This window comes from Lepus europaeus, chromosome X, assembly GCF_033115175.1.
Source record: "Lepus europaeus isolate LE1 chromosome X, mLepTim1.pri, whole genome shotgun sequence".
Classification (NCBI taxonomy): Eukaryota; Metazoa; Chordata; class Mammalia; order Lagomorpha; family Leporidae; genus Lepus; species Lepus europaeus.
In genome coordinates this window covers 122,521,250-122,527,490 of record NC_084850.1, presented here as the reverse complement: position 1 = coordinate 122,527,490, position 6,241 = coordinate 122,521,250, and positions in this window count along the sequence as shown.

Here is a 6,241-nt window from a genome sequence, read left to right as displayed (position 1 = left end):
AAAAAAGAGATTTGACATACCCAACCCGGGTATCACCTTGGATACTCCCTTCACCCTGGAAAACTGAATGTAGCTCTTTGGCCACACCCACCACACACCTCTGGATATTCAGTATAAAAAGAGACACACCACTAAGCAACAGAGGAAGAGTCCAAAGATAAAAGACATCACAGAAAAAAAAAAAGAAAAAAGAAACCCACAAGCATCTCCACAAATGCCAAAAAAAGATTACTTAGAAGTAAGCAGAAGCAAATGCAAGAATTAATGAAATCCATACATGACATGATAGAAAATTTCTCCCATGAAATTAAGATCTTAAAGAGAAATCAAAACGAAATATTGGAAATGAAGGATTCAATAGAACAAATAAATAATGTGGTGGAAAGCCTTAACAACAGACTTGGAGAAACAGAATAAAAGTACAAAGGAAATCCAAAGTAAAGAATAGGAATATTTATGGAAAAATGGCAGAGAAAAGTTTTAACTTATCAATAGTCACCTTGAATGTAAATAGCCTAACTCTCAAGTTAAAAGACACAGACTGGCTGAATGGATTAAGAAAACCAAACCTATTTATTTGCTGCCTACCAGAAACACACCACACCTCACTAACAAAGATACCCACAGACTGAAAGGGAAAGGATTGAAAAAGATATTCCATGCTTACTAAAAAAAAAAAAAAAGCTGATGTAGCCATCTAATATCAGACAAAATAGACTTTAACACAAAAACTGTTAAAAGAGACAAAGAAGGCACTACGTAATGACTAAGGAGTCAATTCAACAGAAATATGAAACTATTATAAACATATATGCACCTAATTACAGGGCACCTGGCTATTTAAAAGAAATGCTAAAGGACCTAAAGGGAAACATAGATTCAAATACAATAGTAATGAGGGACTTCAATACCCCAATTTCAGCAATGAACAGATGAACCAGACAGAAAATCAGCAAGCAAAAAACAGAGATAATCGACACAACAGACCAAATGGCCTTAACAGATACCTACAGAACTTTCCATCAGAAGTCACAAAATACACATGCTTCTCACTATGCATGGGACTTTCTTTAGGACTGACCACACGTTTGGCCATAAAGTAAGTCTCAGCAAATTAAAAAAAAAATGAAATCAACTATAACCACAATGGAATGAATCAACAACTCAGGAATCAGTAGAACATAAGCAAAAACATTGAGACTGAACAACATGCTCCTGAATGAATACTGGGTCATTGAAGAAATCAAAAGGGAAATCAAAAAATGCTTGGAAACAAAGTAAGACTGAAATACAATGTATCAAAACTTATGGGATACAGTGTTAAGAGGAAAGTATGTAGCAATTGTTGCCTCCATCAAGAAACTGGAAAAGCACAAAAAATGAACTATCAGTGAATCTCAAGGACGTAGAAAAACAACAGCAAACCAAACCAAAAACTAGCAGGGGAAAATAAATAATTAAAATTTGTGAAGAAATTAAGAAAATTGGAACCAAAAACCTATACAAAACATCATCAAAATGAAGAGCTGGTTTTTTTTGAAAAAAAAAAAATGAACAAAACTGATAAACAACTAGCCCAGCTAATGAAAAGAAGAGAGGGAAGACCAAAATCAATACAACTAGGGTTGAGAAAGGAAATGTAACAACAGACACCACATATATAAAAAGAATCACCAGAAATTACTACAAAGAGCTGTATTCCAACAAACCGGGGAAACTATAAGAAATGGACAGATTCCTGGAAACATACAACCTACCTAAATTGAGCCATGAAGACATAGAATACCTAACTAAACCCATTACCAAGACAGAAATTGAATCAGTAATACTCTCCCAAAAACAACCACAAAAAAACCAGTTCCACATGGCTTCACTGCTGAATTCTCCCAGACGTTTAAAGCATAACTAACTCCGGGGGGTGGAGCCAAGATGGCGGATAGTGAGAACCTGCACCGATAGTTCGGGAAAATAAAGTTTCATAAAAGTGGAATTACTGTAGCCTCAGGAAAAGACTCAAGAAAAAAACTGCAGAGGAAACGCTTCCGGATCTAGTGGATGTGACACAGAGGACCTACAGGGAGCCCACCACGTGGAAACCCAACTGCGGGAGCCGAGCCGCAGAATCTCACCAGCGTGGGAATGAATGGGAGGTAAGACAAAAACGTCAGAAACCCGAGACATTGGTGGGGAAAGGCAGAGGCCTCTCTCTTCACTGACCGAGCAAAACAAAGAGCTGGCGCCATTTTACATATGTAAAGTGCCGCCAACGAGTACACTAACTCAGTAACTTTGGAACTTTGGTGAAACTTGAGAACACATTGAGGGCTGCATAAACTCTTTGTGTGGTCCCAGGGATAGATCAAACCAATACTCACAGAGGCCAGATTTCAACTACCCTCAATTCCACTCAGCCATTCGGAATTACTTCCCAACTCAGTTAAAAAAAAAAAAAAAAGAGAGAGAGAGAGAGAGAGAGAGAGAGATCCAGCAAGCAGCAAGGGAGAGAACAATCTGGGTGAGTCACTTTTTGCACAGCCTTAAACCTGAAGAATCAAGCAGAGCTCTCTGGCCACACCCATCACAGCCTCTAAGGATCCATCAAAGCAGACAGCCCACTTAGAGGCATAGTATAATGAGAAAAAAACACCACAGCAAAAAAAAAAAAAAAACACATAAATTATCTCCAACATGCCAAACAACAAACGTAGAAAACAAGGTAACAAGAGCAAGGAAGACACTATGATGCCCCCAAATAAACAAGACACCCCAATTCAAGATTATGAAGATGAAGAGATAGAGGAAATGCAAGAAGCGGATCTCAAAAAACTGATAAGAACATTAAGAAGTTCTCAAAAACAAATTCTAGAACTACAGAAATCCTTAATGGACAAGATAGAAAATCTCTCTCGTGAAAATGAAATATTAAGGAGGAATCAAAATGAAATGAAACAACTAGTAGAACATGAAACTGTGATAGTGACAAAAAACCACAATGAAATGAAGAACTCAATAGATCAAATGACAAACGCATTAGAAAGCCTTAAAAACAGAATGGGTGAAGCAGAAGAGAGAATATTGGAATTAGAAGACAGAGAACAGGAAAGGAAACAGTCAAATCAAAGAAAAGAAGAAGAAATCAGAAATCTAAAAAATACTGTCAGGAATCTACAGGATACTATTAAAAAACCCAACATTTGGGTTCTAGGAGTTCCTGAAGGCATGGAGAGGGAGGAAGGATTAGAAGGCCTTTTCAGTGATTTACTAGCAAAAAATTTCCCAGGTTTAGAGAAGGACAGAGACATCCTAGTACAGGAAGCTCAAAGAACCCCTAATAAACATGACCAAAAGAGATCCTCACCACGACACGTCGTAATCAAACTCACCACAGTGAAACATAAAGAAAAGATCCTAAAATGTGCAAGAGAGAAACGCCAGATTACTCTCAGAGGATATCAATTAGACTCACAGCTGACTTCTCATCAGAAACCCTACAAGCTAGGAGAGAATGGCGAGATATAGCCCAGGTACTAAGAGAGAAAAACTGCCAGCCCAGAATATTATATCCTGCAAAGCTCTCATTTGTTAAAGAAGGTGAAACAAAGACATTTCACAGCAAACAGAAATTGAAAGAATTTGTTGCCACTCGTCCAGCCCTACAAAAGATGCTTAAAGATGTGTTACATACAGAAACACAGAAACACGGTCACCAATATGAAAGAAGGTAAAGGAAGGAAACCTCACAGCAAAAGATATCAGGAAGTTCAAAACATATATTAGAAAATATCTTTGGCAAATGACAGGGCAAAGTTACCCCTTCTCAATAGTCACATTGAATGTTAATGGCCTGAACTGTCCAGTTAAAAGACACCGATTGGCTGATTGGGTTAAGGAACAAAACCCATCTTTTTGCTGCTTACAAAAAACTCATCTTTCCAACAATGATGCATACAGACTGAAAGTGAAAGACTGGAAAAAGATATACCATGCCAACAGAAATGAAAAAAGAGCAGGTGTAGCCATCTTATTATCGGACAACATAAATTTTAACACAAAAACTCTTAGGAGAGACAAAGAGGGGCACTATTTAATGATTAAGGGATCCATTTAACAGGAAGATATAACGATTATCAATGTATACGCACCTAATCACAGGGCACCAGCTTATTTAAAAGACTTGTTAAGGGAATTAAAGGGAGACTTAGACCCCAATACAATAGTACTGGGGGACTTCAATACTCCACTCTCAGAGATAGACAGATCAACAGGACAGAAGATCAACAAGGAGACAGTAGATTTAAATGACACTATAGCCCAAATGCAGCTAACAGATATCTACAGAACATTTCATCCTACATCTAAGGACTTTACATTCTTCTCAGCAGTACATGGAACCTTCTCTAGGATTGACCACATACTAGGCCATAAAGCAAGTCTCAGCAAATTCAAAAGAATTAGAATCATACCATGCAGCTTCTCAGACCACAAAGGAATGAAATTGGAAATTAGCAACTCGGGAATCCCTAGAGCACGTGCAAACACATGAAGATTGAACAACATGCTCCTGAATGAACAATGGGTCATAGAAGAAATTAAAAGAGAAAGCAAAAATTTTCTGGAAGTAAATGAAGATAACAGCACATCATACCAAATCCTATGGGATACAGCAAAAGCAGTGTTAAAAGGAAAGTTTATATCAATAGGTGCCTACATCAAGAAATTGGAAAGGCACCAAATAGATGAGCTTTCAAGTCATCTCAAGGATGTAGAAAATCTGCAGCAAACCAGACCCAAATCTAGTAGGAGAAGAGAAATAATTAAAATCAGAGAAGAAATCAACAGGATTGAATCCAAAAAAAAAAAATTACAAAAAATCAGCCAAACGAGGAGCTGGTTTTTTGAAAAAATAAACAAAATTGACACCCCATTGGCCCAACTAACTAAAAAAAGAAGAGAAAAACCCAAAATCAATACAATCAGACATGAAAAAGGAAACGTAACAACAGACACCACAGAAATAAAAAGAATCATCAGAAATTACTACAGGGACTTGTATGCCAGCAAATATGGAAATCTATCAGAAATGGACAGATTCTTGGACACATACAACCTACCTAAATTCAGCCAGGAAGACATAGAAAACCTAAACAGACCCATAACTGAGACAGAAATTGAAACAGTAATAAAGGCCCTCCCAGACATTTAATGAAGAACTAACTCCAATTCTTCTCAAACTATTCAGAACAATCGAAAAAGAGGGAATCCTCCCAAATTCTTTCTATGAAGCCAGCATCACCTTAATTCCTAAGCTTGAAAAAGACGTAGAATTGAAAGAGAGTTACAGACCAATATCCCTGATGAACATAGATGCAAAAATACTCAATAAAATTCTGGCCAATAGAACGCAACAACACATCAGAAAGATCATCCACCCAGACCAAGTGGGATTTATCCCTGGTATGCAGGGATGGTTCAACGTTCGCAAAACAATCAACGTAATACATTACATTAACAGACTGCAGAAGAAAAACCATATGATTCTCTCAATAAACACAGAGAAAGCATTTGATAAAATACAACACCCTTTCATGATGAAAACTCTAGGCAAACTGGGTATGGCAGGAACATTCCTCAATACAATCAAAGCAATATATGAAAAACCCACGCCCAACATCCTATTAAATGGGGAAAAGTTGGAAGCATTTCCACTGAGATCTGGTACCAGACAGGGATGCCCACTCTCACCACTGCTATTCAATATAGTTCTGCAAGTTCTAGCCAGAGCTATTAGGCAAGAAAAAGAAATTAAAGGGATACAAATTGGGAAGGAAGAACTCAAACTATCCCTCTTTGCAGATGATATGATTCTGTATTGAGGGAACCCAAAGAACTCTGCTAAGACTATTGGAACTCATCGAAGAGTCTGGCAAAGTAGCAGGATATAAAATCAATCCACAAAAATCAACAGCCTTTGTATACACAGGCAATGCCACGGCTGAGGAAGAACTTCTAAGATCAATCCCATTCACAATAGCTACAAAAACAATCAAATACCTTGGAATAAACTTAACCAAGGACGTTAAAGACCTCTACGATGAAAACTACAAAACCTTAAAGAAAGAAATAGAAGAGGATACCAAAAAATGGAGAAATCTTCCATGCTCATGGATTGGAAGAATCAATATCATCAAAATGTCCATTCTCCCAAAAGCAATTTATACATTCAATGCAATACCAATCAAGA